Source organism: Typopeltis vanoorti, chromosome 14, assembly GCF_054136105.1.
Source record: "Typopeltis vanoorti isolate ZY-2024b chromosome 14, IOZ_Tvanoo_1.0, whole genome shotgun sequence".
Taxonomy (NCBI): Eukaryota; Metazoa; Arthropoda; class Arachnida; order Uropygi; family Thelyphonidae; genus Typopeltis; species Typopeltis vanoorti.
In genome coordinates this window covers 94855363-94877628 of record NC_143562.1, presented here as the reverse complement: position 1 = coordinate 94877628, position 22266 = coordinate 94855363, and the positions used below count along the sequence as shown (strand labels likewise).

At 36.8% G+C, this 22266-nt stretch overlaps 1 protein-coding gene across 2 annotated transcripts in view; it reads right to left on the bottom strand.

Annotated features, from left to right (window-relative positions):
- Nucleotides 1–21961, bottom strand: part of LOC150099776 (ATP synthase F(0) complex subunit k, mitochondrial-like) — a 55792-nt gene extending 33831 nt beyond the window's left edge. Inside the window, exon 1 of one of the 2 annotated variants that reach the window (XM_090403955.1) lies at nucleotides 21835–21961. The gene's annotated coding sequence lies outside the window, so the exon portion shown is untranslated. Of the gene's footprint in view, nucleotides 1–21716; nucleotides 21737–21834 lie in introns of those variants that run through there. The other variant, XM_090403957.1, reaches the window with a different exon arrangement.
- Nucleotides 21962–22266: the final 305 nt, after the last annotated feature.

Below are 22266 nucleotides of genomic sequence, written 5' to 3'. Positions count from 1 at the left end.
ATCACAAATCACTAGCATCCAACACCTACATCCATCCATAAACAGTAACACAAATAGTGCTTTTGAACCTACTACTACCACTAATAATAATTATTAGTGGTAGTAGTAGAGCCTCCAAAGCTAAGTTGGTATAGACCAGTGCTTCCCAAACTTCTGGATGTCAGGGCCCCCTTTGCAAAAATTAAAATATTTCACGGTCCCCCTCGAAACAAAATCGTAATAGAGAGATATATTATTATATTTATTGTATTTATATTCAATACAAAACATACAGTGAATATTGCAAAAATCAAATGCAAATATTACATTTTTTGCCACTTATCGTTTGGTTCTGAAGACGACGCGGGCTGTTCTGGTAAAATATGAAATACTGTCCTTTTTTTTTTTTTTTGAGTCTGTTTCTGCTTCTTCTGATTGTTTCCGGGATTTTTTTTATATTTTTTTTTTATCAGCCACTTATCCATCTCGGGGTTAAATTTTTTAACGTAGAATAGATCAAATAATATCACCACTTACCGATACTGGCACACCACAGACTGATAACATGAAATTAGTGAATATTACCTGAATAAGGGATCCTCAGACCAGGAACATTTTTCTCTTTTGTGACTTTTCTCCCTTTAAGGTAATTAAGCCTAACGTGAAACAGACAGCAAAGGCAGGTTATTAAAACGTGCATATGATTGGTGCGGAATTAACAAAAGATCGCGCAACCGAAAGATAAAAGCATAGCTGACAATTGAGTTGAAATGCTAACTCTCTTCAACTGAATTCCATATATGTGAAATGCCATAACATTCATTATATATATATATTACTTAGTTTTAACACTTTTATGAATTTTAACACGTTCAGTTAAATTTTATTGCTGCCTTGGGAAATCGAACTCGCACACATCTAATTAATAACAATAGTATATAATTAGATTTTTGCCCATGCAACATATGGTTTTGTTTCGGGCTATACAGCATAGTTTGTGTATGAGGGGACATGTGATTCATTAATTAGTGTGTTTTTATCCCAGTTGTCTCTAATTGCACTATTTGTTGAGAAATATATTACACAGACTGCTCATACCTTATTCACTGGCATAATAAAAGTACTTGTTTTTATTGCCGCTGCAGTATAGTGGCTATTATGGAGGCATGTTGTTTACCACTGCAAGCAGTTACTATCTCCCCACATGAATTTGTTTAAGCTTTGTTTCATGTGTCAAGTATATGCGAAACTTTTATTGGTAACAGAAAACTAGCTCGGATGAAAGTGATAATATAAAACGAGTTTTGATATATATATATAAAGTCAATATTAACAGTTCTTGATATTAAAATATAAAAAATAACAAAAAAGAAATAATAAATAATAAAAGTTAAATACGTTTCTTTTAAAATAAAAAAAATTACTTAGTCTTAAAACATTTTAAATTTGTTTTCATTATTTCACGGCCCCCCTCAACAAAACCTACGGCCCTCAAGGGGGCCGCGGCCCACAGTTTGGGAAGCGCTGGTATAGACGATGCCCTTTGGTTGGCAAGACCTGGGTTCAATTCCTGTCCGTGACATGAGGAACGTTTATCTGGTCTCTTTCAAACTAAAGGTGAGTTACTTAGTCTCATACAGAGGTGGAGGGTTTTCCCTCTCAGAAATTCATGTTTTTTTGTCCCCCAGAACAGGAAAATCAGCCCCATGAACACATACTTCTACAGTCAAAAATACCCCCCCCCTCCAATGTCAAGCTCTGTGACAAGTCAGTCAGAATCATGCACGTAAGGTCGCATCATGTAAGAAGGCCAATCCCAAAATAAATGGGATAAAGCACAAGAGGAATAATAATAATCTATGCCTGGTAACTTAACTGCTGATTCCACACTGGTGTCCAAAAGCTAAGGACCAACTACATTTTTACCTGTATATGAAAAAAATTTCCCCAACTGCAGCAAAATGTGGACATAAATTTATTGCCACCATACTAATAAATTATATTACACAAAAGATGTGTCATAAATTTCATACAGAATAAATTGCAATATGTTTTTAACAAAAGTTACAAATTTCTGATGCTATGCAGTGCTCACAATATCATACCATGCTCAGCACCAAGTGATTCAGGAGTTCGTGAGGAAAAAATGGCTCACTCCTCCTTCAGAGCAAGGATAAGGTCTTGTTTATTTTCTGGAGATGAATTAGGAGTAGCAATGCATTTCCTATTGTGTCTCAAATGGGGTTGAGATCTGGAGAGCATGCTGGCCACTCAATTCAATCAATATCCTCAATCTTCACAAGTATCTCCACTCCACTGCTTGCGTACAATGTGGTGTGGCATTGTTCATCAACAAAAATCATCTAGACCAGTGATTGGAACCCCTTTTAAACCCATTTCTATAAATTGTACCCCTTGTTTTTAAAACAGCGGTGATTCAAACTTCACTTTTATTGTTCCATAATTAACGTTTTGCATTTTTTTTTTTTACTTTACTTGTTTTTCCATCATTACTGATTATTTTTCGTGTACCCCTGAACGGCCCAGCACGTACCCCCCCGGGGGGGACGCATACCACCGGTTGGGAACCGATGATGTCTTTCAGATATTACAAGACATCTAAAGCTTGCAACTTTATTCCTTCAAGAAAATAACTTCCTTCAAACACAATTCACTTAGCATAGCCTTTTATCCTGATGAGTGCTACCATGTGAAACCTTTGAATGCGATTCGATTACAAGCTTTCTACTCGAAATCATCAGTTATACAAAGTGCCACAAGCTAATTCATCTGAATTTGCAGTTGTGATCTTCAGAAATATTGTTCATCCTTAGGATACCAGTATACCTCTTCTGTTAAAATAGGGAAGTCACCTTCATCCAATACCATTTGTATTGTCTTCGAGTTTTTAATTTAAGGCTGCTGTCTTTTGAGAAAAGGTTAAGCTGTATAATCATGCAAAAGCTGCAAGATTCATCCTTCCAGTTAAAAGCATGCCATTTTCATCCTCAACTAGTGTTAGTGAAGGGTTTTATTAATCTCATGTATAATCAATCAGATGTAAAAAGTTGAATACAGTAATTACAAATAAGATAATTATGATTAAGACATGGCTGTGTAAATTAAAAATAAAAAAATTCATGCCTTACATCTGAATCCAAAATGATCATCCTGCATGTACATGGCTCAAGCTATAATAGAATGAGATCAACCATACACATGACCATATACACCTTATTACTAAAATGTAGAGTTTTTTTCAGTAATAAGGTGTGACACCTTTTGACTACTTGTATATGGAAATATACAATATTGTATATGGAAATATTGGAAAAGGCATATGACAAGGTGCCAAGAGAGAAGCTATTCAATACGCTGCAGTTATATGGTGTCAATGGGGCATTATATCAAGCAATACTTAGTCTTTATTTGAGTTGCAAGTCAGCAGTTAGAATTGAAGGAAGTACAGGAAGATGGTTTAATGTTAAATCTGGTGTGAGACAAGGATGTACATTATCCCCTCTGTTATTCATTATCTATATGGATCACATTATGAAGGAATGTGGTATTCAACCTGATATCAAAATTGGAGATGTTAATGTCAGCTCTTTGCTTTATGCGGATGATGTTATACTTCTAAATAAATCTGCTACAAGTCTGCAAGATTCTCTGACTAAATTGAATAGCTGTTGTAATAGATATGGTATGAAGGTCAGCAATAAAAATACAAAGACAATGAAAATAGGCAGAATCATTGAAAATGTCAACTGTGTTGTGAATGGAGAACCTGTGGAACAAGTAAAACATTTCAGCTACTTAGGCACAATTTTTACTGAAGATGGTAAACTAAATATAGAAATAGACAACAGAATCAGCAAAGCTGGTATCGTGGGAAGTCAATTGAATAAATTCATATGGAATCAGAAAGAAATTAGTCGGAACACTAAATTAGCTGTATACAAGACTGTGTTCAAACCAATTTTAACTTATGGATCTGAGAGCTGGGTCAGAAGTAAAACACTTGACCAAAGACTAGAGACCGCAGATATGAGAGTCCTGAGAAAGATTATAGGCGTGAACAGATGGCATCAATGGCAATATCATATTAAAAATGAGGATATTAGGAAAGAACTTGACATTGTCAGCATCCAGGAATGCGTTAGCAGAGCTAATCTCAGATGGTATGGTCACTTAAATAGAATGGGAGAGGAAAGATTAGCAAAACAAGTGTTCTCTGCCAGGTTGGCAGGAAAACGACCCAGAGGAAGACCAAGATATAGGTGGATTGATACGGTACAAAGTGCCTTAGACGATAGAAATATAAGATCTGATAATGTTGGAGTCTTGACAAGTAACAGACTGATTTGGAGGAAAATTGTAGATAGGAAGTTAGTAATGATGTAATTTTTTTCATGTAGTACTGTCATATCCTGTACACCCCTTGAGGGTACATGACAGGAATTTGATGATGATGATGTATATGGAAATATAACTTCTGCATTACTTCAACCATGGTATCACTTCTGGGACTGGCTCCCACTGATGAGACCTCAATAGAGGACAAAACCGGTCTAGGTAGTGGCTCTCCCCATAATGCATAGCATTATATGCATCTGCAAGGATATGTGCATTACATTATGGGATACTAAAGCAACTGATGTGAAGTTATTAGCCTCTATATACAAGTGGTCCAGTCGTGAAGTTACTTCACACGCAAACTTTGCTTACACTTGGATAAAGAATGAAACCAAGAATATAATTTCTTGGCATCTTTAATTTATTGTATAACCAAGTGAAAAAAACTTTCAACAGAAGACAAGTATTATTCAATGCACGATCTAACCTCAGTAAATGTATTCTTAGGATGACTGTGACCCACACAGAGGCTACTAGAAACTTCCTTTTTCCTGTTCCTACACAGTGAACTGCCAATGCTTAATATGCTTCATAACAATCAATACGTAGAGAGAGTGCTGACAGCTGAATTCGTAGTCTCATTTCCTTTTATCCCAATGTGGCTGAAGATCCAACACAAGTGGACATCGAAATTAAAGTACCTTTATTTCACAGAATAATGTTGAATGGCCTGCACCAGAGTGAAGTATTCTGATTTCTTACTGGTCTATACTGATGGTTCACTATAAGACCTCTGTTGCAGAACTGATCTACAAGATATAGAACTGTAAACCATCAGTACAGACTAATAAGAAATCAGAGTATGCTACTCTTTATGCACTAATGAGTAAGCAACTTCCTTGACTGATCCATAATGCAACTTTAAGCAAATGAGAGCATGACACAGGCAAAGTAAGGAATATGATAACAGCACTCTACAGTATAAAAAATACCAAGAGGAGAAAAAAATAAAAATAACTTATTGAACATCCTAATATTTCACTGATTTTCTATCCAGCATCTTAGCCCAAAATTATAACTATGATAAACACACACTCAATTAAATCATTGCAGAAATAATTCAAATTGTAACTGAAAACAAACTAATGTCCTAACAGTGCCCTCTATGGACTGGATAACCATAAAGTTAATTTGAAGAAGTCAGGCTATCTGTTCTCAGAATGCCTGTCTCCCCTTATGGCCAATTAATGCAGCCAGCAGCCATACTTGTTGAAAGGGAGTGCTTCATAGCCAATCATGATTCTAAATATTGTCTCTCAGAATAGCGATTTCTATGTAATACCAACGTCTTCTTCCATTTAATTCTATGGAGTATCCAGAGTGTAGTTTGCCAGTCTCCTGACTTCTCATACAAATGATTGCAGATGTAATTTCTGTCTTCTTCAAATTGATCTACCTATCTGTATGAAGAAGGCTAAAGGCACAACGAACTTTATACACTCCAGGATGTGCAAGAGGATGAAGTTGATCTTTAGGAGAACAGATGAAGGTAGCTAGCTAGCTGAATGAGTGGTTGGAAAGTGGCATGGAGATCACATCTGAAGAGATCTTTAGCTATCTCTTCTAACATATCCTGAATATAAGGGATGAGATTGTGTTGTGATCTTGTGTGTTGATTACAGGAGGGATGGGATGCATGCAGTATTTTATCAATTTTGTAGGAACTCCATCAGTCAGCAGTTACAAATTATGCCAGTTACTGCCTGCTGTGTATCTATGTTAGGTTGTTGTTTAACAATTGGCAAGCTACTTTACAATACACCAGAGTGCTTTCTAGAGATAAAATGATGTATAAATATCCTCTCCATTTATTGGCCGTGTTCCGTTATGATAACAGTGATTGACAAAAAACAAGCATTTGTAATGACTAGCATGCTCTAGTAGTCTCAACAACTAAGATAAAAAGACAAAAACTATGTGAGCAACAGCCATAGAATATAAAAACATGCCACAGAATCAGCATTACATAAATAAAATGGTATTAGTGCAAAATGTGAAATATGTTGTGGAAAAGACTGAACAGAAGATGAGAGAAAGTATGGATTTGCAGAAAGTGCAATATTTTGATAGACTATGAGTTAACAAATGCAAAACAGACTGACAGAATGAAGATTAGTATAAATGAAATAAGCGAAAACGAAACAAAAACTAGCAAGACTGAGAGAGAGCAAAAGTAAGTGATAAGGGAGAAAAAGGAAGTATAAATGAGGAAACAGAAGTAAGGTGTAGCAGAACGAGACAGAGCAAGACTATGTGAGCAACAGAGAGTGAAATTGCCAGAATGCAAGATTTGATGACAGTTATTCAAAATGAAAAATGAAATATTTAGTGATATTAGATGTTTAATGGAAATAAACAAATGAAAGTGTGCAAATGAAAAGAAGAAAGAAAAAAAGGGTAAAAGAGGTAAAAAGAGTAAAAGGTAACAAATGATTCAAGAATAGCAGTGTGTGGAGATTCCATTGTTAGAAGATTGGTTAATGAGAGATTCCAGGAGAGAGAGAGAATGAGTAAGATAATTCATGCTTTGGACACAAGCAAGAGAATTAGCAGTGTTGTGGAGAAAAATGATTTAAGTGGACATAAGGAGAATGTAAGGGCAGAGAATGTAATATCAGGAGATTATTGGGGAGAGTGAAAGATAACAGTATAGTGGGAAAGGATGCAATTGTGCTGCCGAGGTATCGTAAACGGAAGCTATTTATTGCTACCGTTATTATTAATTTTATATATAATTTCCTTTCTTACTCTACTTCCTCTATCTTACTATTGTTTATCCATTTTCCATATTTATTAGTCGTATGCCTATGAACACTGAAAAATTTATTTGTCAGACTGCGCCATCAGTATATCAAATATTCGGCATAAGACTCAATAAAACTTCCGGTTACTAGCATAACTTCCTTCAACAAAGTTTACATAAACAGTCGTGGTTCTTAAGTAATAAAACTACGTTTTTAATGTCTTAGTTGTTTCCCACTCACAAGTCCGATTTATTAGGAACAGTGCAGTTGTAAAATAAGGGATCAGGCAGTACTCTTTTAACAAATAATCAAAACACATTTATTTACATAAATATAAAATTTACATGAATCAAACGACAGGGAGATTGCTTTCTCTACCCATTTATAAAATCTTTAGCATAAAATTAGAACCCATTCACTTCAACACTAAATAATCTCTTTAACTCTAAAACTTATTTACTCTCTGCTTACAAATTCAACTTATTAAACTTCTAGTTTACTCACAAAGAGGCTATTTCTACAAATTGATATCAACTTCTAACATGCCAATTGACTCTCTTATGGACACTTCGTCTTTATGGCTTTTATTTCATCTCGAGTTTTAGGCTTCCTTCAGGAGTGCTACAGCTCTATCACTTCAGGATATTAGCGGGCTTTTTTACTGCAATCTGCGGTACTTGAATAGCACATACACAATAGGTTTCAGCATGCAGGCAAATTCTCCTCTGGATCCTTACTTCGGGAACTTCTGCTTCTAATTGCTGCCACTTCTGATACTAATTGCCAATGACTGTAACTGCTGCTGACTGGCTATGGCTCTTTTCGGTAACAGTGCTTCGCCTTTGCTCTCTTGGCACCTGGATCTCGGCTCTCCTCTTTAGTAAACGGGGTCTTGTCTCACCTCTTTTCTCTGCTGCAACTGCTCTGGTTTGGGCTCTGCTTATAGCCTCCACTCTGGTTCCGACTTCTGATGACTCTCTGCTGACAACTGCAAGCCTCTCCAATAACTGAAACTGCCGCCAACTCTGTCTTGACTGACAACCGGGTTACCTCTCTCTGTTGACAACTTGAAGCCTTCTCTGGCAACCTGGAAGCTCTCTCTCTGGCGGTGACTGGAAGCCCTCCCTGCTTGGCTCTATTCGTTTTTATTATGCCTACTCTCAGATCTTGCACGAAGAGTTGTAACCCCCTAAGAATTCAGCATGACTCTTTCATTTTCTTTTAAGTTCAACCTGCTCTTTGTTCTCGTCCGTGCACCCTTTGTTCGTAAGTTGCCGGCCAGCAGAAAGTTGTTTGAATCTTTTAGACTGACTTTGGCTGTGTTTATGCGCAGAGCTTGTAAGCATTTTATCATACATAAGTCATAAACAACCTTTCTTATGCCCTCATAGAGAGCTATTGCACAACTTTCTGGTGGCAAAACATTGCCTTTGTTTTTAACACTTTAAAATATTCTTGTTAAAGGAACATATACAGTTATTTTCCAAAGGGTTATTTCCAATAATATCTAGCACAAAATATACAGAGACAAACAAGGTTAATTTTACAATATTCTCATGGGACTTGACCTATGTAAAAATCAATGTAAAGAGCTTTGATATTTTTAAGCTACATCGAGTTTTTACAGTATGACAATGACGAATTGAGACAGAGAGCCAGAATCATGAATGGTACGCTGGCAGAGCTGTGTGAAGAGAAGGGAGTGCAGTTTGTGGATGTATGGCATGTATTTGAGGAAAGAACTAAATTATATAGATGTGGTGGATTGCATTTGAATGACTTTGAAGTGAGTGAACTGGAGAAACTGTTGCTAAATAGAGGTGCAGTGTGTGATGCAAGCAAGTAATCAAAAGTAAGATGTGAAGTGAAAGGAGAGAAGTACAAAAGAGACTGAAGTGTTTGGCAATTAAAACAGTAGCAGTGAGAGAGATGATGAGTGAATGGGAATGCAACAGGAAGAAGGAAATGGGGGGGGTGCTGCTGATGATGATAGCAGACGAATTCTGTCCACATAAGGTAGACATTAAATAGGGAAATAGTGGGATTGGTTTTGAGGCAGTGTGGTGTGAGGTGGAGGTTGACAGGAAGAAATATTTAGTTAGATGCTGCAATAGGCCAGGGTAGTCTGAGATAGTTGTCTCTCAAGTAATCGAGAAAACAAATTTCTCGATGACTTGAGACACAACTAAAAATAATCATAATTTAAAATTCTGAATATTTTTACGAATTGTTTATGTTAGAACATTTATTAGTTTTAGTTTCATAAACGCATTGTCAGCACTTGCGATGTGCCCATTATTGAAATTGTTTTGTCAAAAATGATATGTAAAGCAGTTAAAAATTTATGTACTTACCGGATTTGAATAGTTGTATTACTTACAGGAATTTTATTGTAGTTTAAAATGATCAAAAGTTGTGTTTTATGGAGACATTCTCTTGTCGCTAACGGAGACAACGTGCCAGCCATTATACCTAGTTTCTCGCTCGCCACTTTCATGGAGTGCGCATGCTCACTGAGAAGTTCATTGTGTGATTGACAGCTGACAAGAACAGCTTTCGGTATCAGGGTAACAGAGAGTAAACAAGAAGAGTGTTCGGGAGAAAATTAGAACACAGGCCAGCAGATGTTTAGATTTGGAGGAATTTAAGTTTTTTTATGTGACAGTCGGAAGAAAATTAACAGTATGTTCCGAAAAAGGAATCGTGGAACGATGAAGTTTCAAAGTGGAATAAGTATTGATAAATAAAAGAAAATATTGCTATTGATATTTTACAAGGAACACTCGAGGAAATGCTAACTGGAAGATTCCGAAAAGGGAATCGTAGAACTGTGAATTTTTTTAAAGTAGAAGAGTTAAGACTGTCGACAAGCATTAGTGAACAAAAGAAGAAATTGCTATTTATGTTCTAAAGAAATATTGAGAAAACTCTGATTAAGAAGTTTCATCTGTATTAAGGAAGCCAGATCTAACTATTATTTCTACTGAAAAGAAGACAAAATTGAATCAGGAAGAATTAATGTGTGCTACATAAGTGATGATAAAGGATCCTATGAAAATTATTATTATTATTATTTAGGCCTCGATGGAGTCAAAAGACTCATCGTGGGAGGTCCTCCCTAAGAAACAAAGTCTATCATACCACTCCTTGAACTCATTCACCGTTCTTGCTCTCAACACTCCATCAGGCAATGCATTCTATGGCTCAACCACCCTCCATGCAAAGAAACCACTCCTCACCCTCTTGCTCACAGTTTCCTTTCATAACTTCCAACGATGGCCTCTTGTCATCACTCCTTCCCGCTGTTCAACCAAGAGAAATAACTCCCCCAGTGTCAACCCTGTAACCACCTCTCAACAGTTTAAAAGTCTCAATCATATCACCTCTAATCCTTCTATCCACCAAACTCTGCAGTCCACATTCCCTCAGCCAATCCTCATAATTATCATTGTACAGTCCTGAAACCATCTTTGTTATCTGCCTTTGTACCCTTTCCACAGTTAATTTATCCCCTTCAAATCCTGGGGACCAAATCTGAGAACAATAGTCCAAGTGTGGTCTGATCAGAGGTTTAAAAACGGAATGATAACTCTTTTATCTCTGCAGGTCAGCATCCTTCTCATTATTGCAGCAATCCTCTGTGTTACCTTCACCACTTTTGCAATATGTCCCCTGAATTTCAGGTTTCTATCAATCATTAACTCCAGATCTCTTGTCTCTCCTACTCCCTCCAGTATATCTCCTCCAATAGAGTATGCAGCATCCCATCGATGTGTCCCAAAACTCAAGACCTTACACTTTGCTGCATTAAACTGACACTCCAATTCATTTGCCAATCTGTCTTCTAGCTTATTCAAATACTCTTGCAGGACTACCACATCTGTACTATTACTAATAACTCTTCCCAGCTTCACATCATCCACAAACAACTGAATATCCCCCTGCAATCCACTGAATGTCATTGATATAAAGGTTAAACAATATAGGTCCCAGTACTGAGCCCTGTTTGATCCCACTTTTAATCCTCTGTCTTGATGAAACTGCCACACCATACACAACTCTCTGCTACCTATTGGACAGCCAATCCTGAATCCAGTTGACCAACCTGACATCCAAGCCCATGTGCTGCAACTTAAATATCAGCTTATCATGTGGCACCCTGTCAAATGCCTTTGCTCTCTAAGAACATGGCAGTATATGCCTTTCCCTCATCTAATGCTCTTGTAACTTTATCATAAAAGGCTAGCATATTGCTAAAACAAGAGTGCCCCTTCACAAATCCATGTTGACTCTCACAGAGACCGGTTTCAACCTTTATCGAGGTCTCATCAGTGGAAGCCAGGCTTAAAGTCATATCTTCGGAAAAGGGCCTTGACAGAGAAAGAAACTGGCTATGAACATTTTGTCATTGTGAAAACAAAATGTTTAGTCTAGTCTTAAGTGTAAGTTTATTTTTAAAATGCCTTGGATCCAATTAAATTTGTAATTAGTTATGTAATATTGTTTGAAATGTATATATATTGTTTGTCTCATTGAATGTGTTTATTTTGTATTTTGGTCTTGAGTCAGTGATTTATTTGGATTCTGAAAGAAATAGTAAAAAAGAAGTCATTGCACCAATCGGAGTGAACCCTTGTGCATATAATATATAGGCACACTCGGAAATAAAATAAAAAAAATAATTGTTGAACAGAGATCATCCCTATATACAGGATTAAAACAAAAAAAAATCCTATATTTAAACAACGCTGCAGCCGTAGGATTAATATTATGATAATATCTCTAATATAAAAATCACTAATTATTAACAATGGTGCGGTCGGTAGGATTAATATTATGATAATATCCTTTATATAAAAATCTCTTTCTATTAGTGGCATTGGTTTTGAGCCAGTGTGGTGTGAGGTGGAGGTTGACAGGAAGAAATATTTAGTTGGACGCTGTTATAGTCCAGGGTAGTCTCAACTAATCAAGTAAACAAATTTCTCGATTACTTGAGAGACAACTATCTCAGACAATATGTATGAAGGCATTCAAAAACTGAGAGTGTTATATCGAATCATTTTATCAGAGGATGTAACTGTGAGTGGGAATTTTGCATTTCCCTCCCATTGGTGAGTGATCGTGAAGTGATCACATGGGATGTGGCTAGGCATATGAAGACTTCTGTGAGGAAAGGATATATGTGGAACTAAAAGGTTGGTGATCATTTGAAGTTTAGGAGACAGTTTGAAGCTATAGCAGGGAATGAGGACTTGAGCAATAAGAAAATAAGTGCTGCTTGAGAAATGATAAAGAAATACATAACAGCAATGTGTGAATGTATTCTGAAGGTCAAAAGGCTGAATGTGTAAAATGGATGAATGAGAGAATTAAGTATGAAATCTCGAAGAAGGCACTTGGTAAGCAACACAAGATGAATAATGGTAATAATCAGCTCCACGAAGAGTATAAAGAGCAAGACAGGGTAGTGACTTAGTTGGTAGTAACAACAAAATGCAGCATAAGCAGAAATTAGCAAATCATGCCAAGAAAAATCCTTGTTTTTTTCCAGATGTGGCAAGTAGAAAGAAGAATGATTATGGTAAGATGCTGTTAATCAATGAAAGTTGAAGTTTTTGGTGACTGCTGCAGAGGATGTAGTCAAGATGTTCAGTAAGCAGTTCATCAGGGTGTTTCATCCTCAGTATGAAATCAGAAGCTCAAGCATAGGAAATGAAATGAGAGAACACTTAATGGTGAACAAGCAAGAGGTATATGAAGAGTTAAATAAGCTAGGTGTCAATAAGGTAATATGACTTGATGACACATCACCATTTCTTAGGGAAAGTTCCAATTAGTTAACATCACCCTTAGCATATCTGTTTAATAAGTCTTACAACAGTACAAATACCAAAGGAGTGAAGGAAGACAAAACTGTTTCACTTCACAAAGGTGGTGATATGAGGCTAAGGAAGCAAATTATAGGCCAATTTGTATATCTGGAGTTGTAGTGAAAGTATTGGAGAGGTTGGCATGAGAGAGGACACAAAAATGAGTTGATAACAGTGATATTCTTTGTGCTTGTCAGCATGGGCTTGTTAAAGGTAGGTCGTGTTTTACAAACTTGCTCATGTACTATAACAAGGTGATGAATGTACTGGACAAGGGAGTGCATACACAGTAGTATACTTAGATTTTGCAAAGGTTTTTGATACATTTCCACACCACAAGTTGGTCACTAAACTGAAGTAGATGGGATTGGATGATAGACTAGTGAGTTGGATAAGTGAAAGGCTATTGGATAGGCATCAGCAAGTTGTGGGGGGGGGGACAATCTCGAAATAGGAAAGTCAGTTGTGGTGAGCCACAGGGGTGTTATTTGGGAGTATTATTTTAATTTATATGTTAATGATATTGGTATATTTATATGTTAATGATATTGAGTTTAAATGCTGATATCAACTGTTTGCAGATGTTGCAAAACTAGGGAGAACAACGAGGAATTAAGCAGATGTTGTGGCCTTACAGGAGGACTTGAATAGATTGTATGAGTGAGCAACAGTATGGAATTGTCAATTCAGTGTTGCCAAGTGTAAGGTTCTGAAATTTGGTAGGCAACGACAGGATGCAAAGCATACACTTGGGAGAAATTTTGAAGGAAATTGAAGAGATAAGAGACCTTGATAGACAGGATCTGAAGGTCAGAAGTCATACTGCATAAGTAGCACTCACGAACTAGATGCAAAATGGTCATTTCATTTATAAACAAATTTTCAGATGGTTTTACTAGATCCTTGTATTCCAAGTCCTATCATCATCAACACCAGACCTCCATGGATCAAGAGACTCACCACAGTAAGTACACAATATCATAACACACAAAACTCATCAAAACTGTGCCTTCAATGCATTCAACAGGTCTGCACTCACCACACACACACACTCAAGCAATGCATTCCACTCACCAACTGCGAAGAACTTGCTTCTCACTCCTTTGCTCAAACCCTCCTTATACAGTTTCCATGGATGGCGTCTTCTACCAGTCTCCCAAGAAAAATTTCTTCTACATTCACCTAGTAACAATCCCTTATCAACTAATATATCTCCTCTCCTCCTCCCATTCATGAGATTTTGCAAACTGCATTCCTGAATCTATCTTCATATTCCAAAGACCCTTAGTCAATCTTCTCTGGACTCTTCCTAATATATCCTTATCCGCATGAAAACTATTACTCTCCTGACCGAATCTGTGAACAATAATTCATATGAAACCTGATTAAGACCTTACAAACTGAGCCATAATCTCCTCTGCATCACTGCCATAATCCAATGTGATAACTTCACAACTTGTACAACACGACCCCCTAAACTGCGGGTTGATGTCTGCCACCACTTCCAATAATTCTCATCTCTTCTACCTCCTTCAAAATTTCCCCAGTAAGTGTATGCTTTGTATTCCATCCCTGCTGACCAACTTTCATAACCCTACATCTTGCAATGCTGAACTGACAGTTCTACTCTAAACATAATTTTGCTGCAAGACTACATCTGCTTATCTTCTTAAGAAATGGCCACTCTTTCACATCAAAAATTTTTAATTAATAATATGTGAATAATGAATTTCAGAATGAAAACAAAAATTGCTGGTCATTCCCTATGTTTTCAATGCCTGTCTCACCATTCTTTGCCACTTCTTTCTGTCCATCCACCACCAGATGACTGAAATGCAAATTCTTTCTACACCACATTTTTCACATCATCTATCCACTCTCACCTTGACCGTCCTCTTCTATTTATACCATTCACTGTACCAAGCATCAAGGTTTGATCTTTTTCTGTTATCCATTCTGCAGATATGTCCAAAAAACTTTAGTTTCCTTTGGATTATTTTCTAAAATACTTTTTCTTTGCAATTTACTTTGTGATACAGTTCATCATTTACCTTTTGTACTCATCCACTTTAAAGAATCTTTCTATAACATGTTATTTCAAAAGATAATATTTCCCTCGCAGAATCTTTGACCATTTCTCAAAACCATAGCGAGAGCATTTGCAAATATGCTTCTCATAAAGCTGAGAAGTCTCAGCTTTATGAGAAGGTTCAATGATTTACTTTTTCATATCTTGTCCATTGCTAATAGGTTTATTTTAGCAATCCTCCACACACACATTCAAGCAATGAGTGTATATTTCTTTTTTACAGTCTATATCATGCATCATGTTGCTTCCTAAGTATGTGAAGTTCCTAACCTCTTTCAGTTCTTGTCCGTTAACCTTTATTTGCTTTTTCATCCTCTTCTCTCTCTCTGAATATCATTATTTTTGTTTTATCGATGTTCATTATCAGCCCATATCTCTTTCCTTCTTTACTTAACTTCACCATTGTTCTTTCTAGTTCCTCTTCATCTTCTTCAATAATGACTTCTTCTTCTGCAGCTTCTCCTACTTAAGTGGGGTCACTGTTGATGATGAGTCTCCTCCACATCCTCCTGTCTTGGGCTGTCACCACATCCAAGTTCTTCATCCCCAAGTCCTCTTCTACCAGCTCCCTTACATCTCTTCTTTGGCTGCCCACACTTCCTCCTTCCTTGCACATCCATCTGCATGACCCTTCTTCCCACATATTCGTCCTCCCTCCTCATCACATGACCAAACCATCTCAACCTTGCCTCCTGTATATTCGCTCCTAAGTTTGTAACTTTCACTGTTCCCCTCACATAGTCATTAATCAGATGATCCTTTCTGGTCACACCACACATCCACCTAAGCATTCTCATCTCTGCTACTTCCATCCTGCTGATGTTATTTTTCCTCAGGGCCACAGTTTCCATAGCATACGTCATAGTTGGCCTCACTACTGTCCTATAGATTTTGCCTTTCAGATTGATCAGCACCCTTTTATCGCGTAACACTCCAGCCATCTCCCTCCAGTTCCTCCAACCCACTTGTATCCTGCATCCCACTTCCTTCTCCGCCCTTCCATCTTCTTCCACTGTTGAACCTAAGTATCTAAAATCCCTCACCTTCCTGATGACATTTCCTTTCAGCTCCAGATCTGTCTCCTGACCGCTGCCCACTGTGCAACATATATACTCTGTCTTACTTCTGCTCAATCTCATACCTCTCTCTCTCTTCCAGTACTTTTCTCCATCTTTCCAGTTTAGTTCCCACTTCTTCTCTTGAATCTGCACACAGCAACATGTCATCTGTATACAACATTGTCAAAGGTGCATCTTCTCTCACCTCCTCCGTCACACCACCTCCATCACAATATTAAACAGAAACGGCCTTAAAGCTGACACTTGATGCAAGCCAACTGTTACTTGAAAACTTTCTGTCTGTCCCAGACATGTCCGAACTCTTGTCTTCATATTTCTGTACATCTCCCACACCAACCTGACATATTTTTCCGGTACCTTCTTCTCCCTCAGACTTCTTGCCTCGGCACTGTATCGTATGCTTTCTCCAGAATAAATGCCAGATGTAGTTCCCGTTGTTTCTCTCAAAACTTTTCCATCATCTGCCATAACCCAAAGATAGCATCTGTTGTTGATCTACCAGGCATGAAGCCAAATTGTTCCTTTGCAATCTCCACCTCCTTCCTCAATCTTCCATCAAGAACCCTTTCTAGGATTTTCATTGTGTGGGACATCAACTTTATTCCTCTGTAATTCTTACAGTCTTGTGCATCCCCTTTACCCTTGTAGATGGGGATAACAGTACTCTCCCTCCATTCCTTGAGTATATTTTCCTGTTGGCAAACTTTCATGAACCCACAGCAGGTCAATTCCCTCTTTCCCCAGTGCCTTCCATGCCTCCACTGGAATCCTGTCAGGGCCCACCGATTTTCCATTCCTCATCCTCTTCATGGCCTCCGTCACTTCCACTCTACTGATGTTCTTCACCATCCCCTCAGAAGACTGATGTACTCAGAAGACAGAAGACAGCAAATCAAAAATGGTTTACTTTAGTACCTTGAATTGAAATTCCTCTTATATTATCCTTTATGACATCCACTGTTCTTTCTAAAAGCATGATAAAGATGCTTGTTGATATCAGGTCTCTTTGTCTCATGCCTCTTTCTCCAGTAAATCACAGCAGCCTCTGTATTGTCACTGATGCTCTGCAAGAGACATCACATTCTTGTTCACTCCATATGATTCGAATACAGTTCTTGCCACTTTCTAATGAACATACACTCTCTAATGCATACTGTCAAATGCTTTCTGAAAGTCAAGAAAACAGGCATAAATATTTTTATTTTTAAGTACAGCTTTCTCCACAATTAATCTTAACATTAATATTTGGTGCACACGGTATTTCTGTCTCTTCTAAATCCTGCTTGCTTATCTTCCAGATTTTCTTCAATTAGTTTGCTTATTCTTTCTCTTAACCCCCCCCCCAAATAGTCACGATGTCTATAGATGACCAGATAAATCTGGATAAGATTCTGTAACACCAATTGAATAAAATAGATAAAAAGTGCAATTTGGTCTCACTATTTCATCCACCTCACTGGTAGGAAGGTTAATATCACAAATACCTTTTGCACATGACTTGTTAGAGCTACTGTTCTATAATTTTTACAGTCCATTTTGCTTCATATTTTGTGAATTCAGTGTGAAAGGTATTGCTCTTGAGCATTCTTTTGGTGTTTTGCCTTTTCCCTCCATGCCATGTTACATAATCGGTACAGTTCATCTATTATCACCTCATTACCATTATGTTTCAACCAGTGATCTCATCATTCCCAGGGCTTTTACAGCTTTTCAGATGTTTTATTGCCTTTACAACCTCATCCATCAGTATATCTGTTTCTCCATTTGTGCTGGGTGGTGATATTTCCCTCAATTTATCAATTAACTTCTTGCAGATCTCAACATCTCCCTCTCTTATTACAATTTTTAGCAGTATCTTGTCCATCTTCTTCTATTTCTTCTGTGTTTATCAAGATTTTGCCACTTTCATTATTTATAGCTCTATTTTGCACTACATATCTTGTTGTTTCTGATCTTATATACTTCTCTTGTTCTGTATTCACCATAATATTTATCTCTATCCTTGCACTGTTCCTCTAGCCATTCTGATTTCTCTCCTAACTGCTTTCTTCACTTCATTGCATTTTACTCTATACTGTTCTTCCATTTCCACAGAGATCTCTCTCTCTCCTAATCTTTAAAGCTTTTTTCTTGAATTATCTTTAATGTCTTCTGTGAGATCCACTTCTTCTTTGGCTTTTTTGTCTCTCTGGGACTGTTTGTTCTACTGTTTTCTTGATTGCAGACACCACTTTGTTGTTCATCCTCTAGTTCTTTTCTGCAATGGATTTCAGTTCTTCCTTGAGCATTTTCCTATGAACTTTTCCTGTTTTCCTTGCTCAGTGTCCATCTGGCTCTGAAACTGTGCCTTTACTTGTCGCTTGAGTTTAACTTGATACTGACAATAATTAAGAAATGATCCATTCCGTGTCTGCTCCTTGAAATGTTCGACACTGCTGAACTGGTATTTATGAGCATCATGTCTAGTATATTATTTCTTTCATCTGGTGACTGCTATATCCACTCCACGACCATACACTCTCCATTCTGATCTCTCCCTGACCATGTCTTTCAGAACCTCCAAGCACACTCCAATTGCTTCTTTAATTCCATCCACCCATCTAATTCTTCGTCTTCCTCTTCTCCTGCTTCCATTAACTTAGCAAGCATCATCATCTTCTCCAGACTGTCATTTGCTCAAATAATATGTCCAAAGTATGGCAATTTTTGCATGATAATCATAGCTTCAAGGGAGCAATCTGGTTTTATTCTGTCTATCACTGATTTATTGGTTTGCTATGCAGTCCATGTTATTCTTAGTAAGCATCTCCAAACCCATAATTCAAATACATCTATCTTTCTTCTTTCACTTTTTCTCAGGGTCCAACTTTCACATCCATACAGCACCACAGGGAATGCCATTGCTTTCACGATTCTGATTTTTGTTGTTTGGCTAATATCTTTAAAGATCTTGCTTAAATTTGTCATTACTTTTTTTCCAAGTAATAACCTTCTTCTAACTTCTTCGGTACAATAACCATCTTTATCGATTCGGATTCTAGGAACACAAAATTGTTAACTGCTTCCATTTTCTCCCCATCTACTTCAAAATCATTAAGTTCACGTGTTGTCATAACTTTTGTCTTTTTGAGGTTAAGTTTAAGTCCATATTTAGCACTTTCTTCTTTAACTTTCATAATAAGTTCCTTCAAATCTTCTTTGCATTCTGCTAGCAAGGTGGTATCATCTGCATACCTCAAATTATCAATATTTTTTCCACCAATTTTAATTCCAACTGAAGACTCCTCCAGCTCTTCCATTCATAAAATGTGTTCGCTGTACAAGTTAAACAGGTATGGAGATAAAATACATCCTTGTCGCACCCCTTTACCTATTGTGAAATACTCAGTTTCTCCAAGATCTGTTTGGACAGTAGCTTCTTGTTCATAATAGATTCCTCAGAAGGATAATGTAATGCTCTGGGACTCCCATTGTTCTTAACACATTCCACAGTTTCACATGATCTACAGCAGGGGTTCCCAACCTTTTTGTTTCCTAGAGCACATTCTAAAATACCGATAGGGCGACAGGCACCATCTATTTTTTCAAGCAAATTTTTTGAATTGTTTGTTAAATGAATACATACAAAGTTTACATTATAATCAAATGTTTTATTACTTAAAAATTTACATTATATAAAAATTTAAATATATATGTATGTAAGTTGGTGTGATCTTTGGCATTGCATTTCATTGGCTAGCGCTTCATAATTAGGAGAATATGATGATATTCCAGTTCTTAAACTGAAATGAACAACTTCGAATGCACGTCTACTTTACATTGTATGCGTTTAATACTCGTCATGTGTCATTAACGCATGCGCCATATAGCATGCCACGAATTGTTGCGAACAGCGGCGGGCACACACAAATTGGTCGACGGGTGCCATGGTGCCCACAGGCACAGCATTGGGAACCCCTGATCTACAGAGTCAAAAGTCTTGCTATAGTCAATGAAACAAAGGTAGACATTCTTATGATATTCCTGTGCTCTTTCTATTATCCATCTCACATTGGCAATTTGATCTCTTGTTCCTCTGCCTTTTCGAAATCCTGCCTGTTCATCTGGCATTTCTCTCTTCATGAATGGTTCCAGTCTTTTCTGAATGATCTTAAGTAAGACATCACCTGCATGAGAAATCAATGCTATAGTGCTATAGTTCTGTAATTTTTGAATCTCTTGCATTGCCTTTCTTCAATAAAGGTATATAAACTGATTTTTTCCATTCTCTAGGCCATGTAGTTGTGATCCAAATTTGCTGACATAGAACTCTTAAATTTTTCACTGCCTCTTCTCCCAAGGCTTTGAGCAGCTCAATAGGTATTCCATCTCCTCCTGGTGCTTTCTTACTGGATATCTGTTGCAGTGCCCACCTCACATCACTCTCCACTGGTACTGGTTCCTGTGTATAATTCTGCTCTTCAAATTTCTCAGTAATTTTGGAGTACTTTCTGTAAAGGTCTTCTGTATACTCTTTCTTTGATGTCTGCAGCTTCTGTAAGATATCCTTTGTATTTACTTTTCAATATTGTCACCTTGGCACTAAACTTTCCTGTTAGTTCTCTGATCTTTTTGAAAAGATCTCTTGTTTTTCCTTTCTTGTTTTGCTCCTCTATTTGTTGGCATTCCTGGTTAAAATATTTTTCCTTGTCTCTTCTGGCTTGTCATTGAAACTCTGCATTCAAATGCCGTACTTCCTGCAAATTTTCTGTAGCCTTTCTAGTTAATACATAGAATATATAATTAAAGGTAAATTAATTTTTGTTTCTTTCCTTAAGCGCTTAACAATGCCAAAATCCAATTTTGTTAGAGAATGCTAAATGTAGTGCTAAATATAAGGCCTAAACTCCATCTAATTATTATAATGTTCCCACATTATGTCATTTGATAAAATTGTTTTAAGATTTGGAGTTGGCATGTTTTTTTTTTTTTTTTTTTTTTTTTTTTAAAAAAACATCCTTGTCCTGTATTTGGTTTTCCAAAATCTGGCAACCCTAGCCTTGAAGCATGTTTTTCCATATTTGCACATTATTCTTCTCCAATTTTCATTGTCCTTTCCAATCTCTTCCAATAATTAGTACATCTTTCTCTGATAATGATTTCAAGGTTATTTCTAAGTTGTTATCAAATAACTGTATTTCTTAAATCTGATAAGTACTCCATACTTATCTCGAAAAAAATAAAATAAACAGTTCTGTGTTTTGAGGTATTGATATACTTTAAAAGGCAAAAAGTGGTTAATAATAATTTGTATCTGTCTGGAAACATATATAATCATAAACTGAGGAATGATATGGCCAGACATATTTATAAATAATTTCGCATGCTAACATATACTTTTATGCTTCATCAATGATCATCTTCAAACTTCTAAGGATCTACATAAAACACACAGAAGGTCAGGGCAAATTTTACTAATTCCCTAAAAGATATTAATTTAAAAGAAATAAAAGCAAAATAGTAATATATTACGATCAGCCTCTTAGAAATATATTACGATCAGCCTCTTAGAAATATGCAGTTGTGTGGAATAAATTCTGAAAACATTCATTCACAAATAAAAGCACTGCAATTAAGTAAATGCAAGATAAAATAAAATAAAATGTTAATCACACCTTCTAAAGTTCTAAACGATTGATACTCAAACAGTCGGATTCACGTAGAATCTCATATAGAGGGCACTATTCTCGTTAAGCAAAAAGGCAAGTAGTTCGATTCGGACTGGAAATAATTTAACTGTAGTTAGAGATATCTGAAAAACTCCAAGTATTATAGTTAAACGAAAAATCCTCAGCAAATAAATACATTCCTAATTATTTGGCAACTACCAGACAAGCGATATGACAAGGTTAGGAGGAAGCTCGAAACTGTACCATGGCGTGAAACTTTGCAAGGAATGCAAACTGTCATGCCTCTAGGTTCTTTAAGTCTCAGCTCTGGTAGAGTTGCAAGGGAAAGAGGGGAAAATAATTATCTTGAGTAAAGGAGGTTCTTAGACCGCAGTAGCAAATTATGAAACAACCAGTATCTCAGGAGTGGTGATAAAA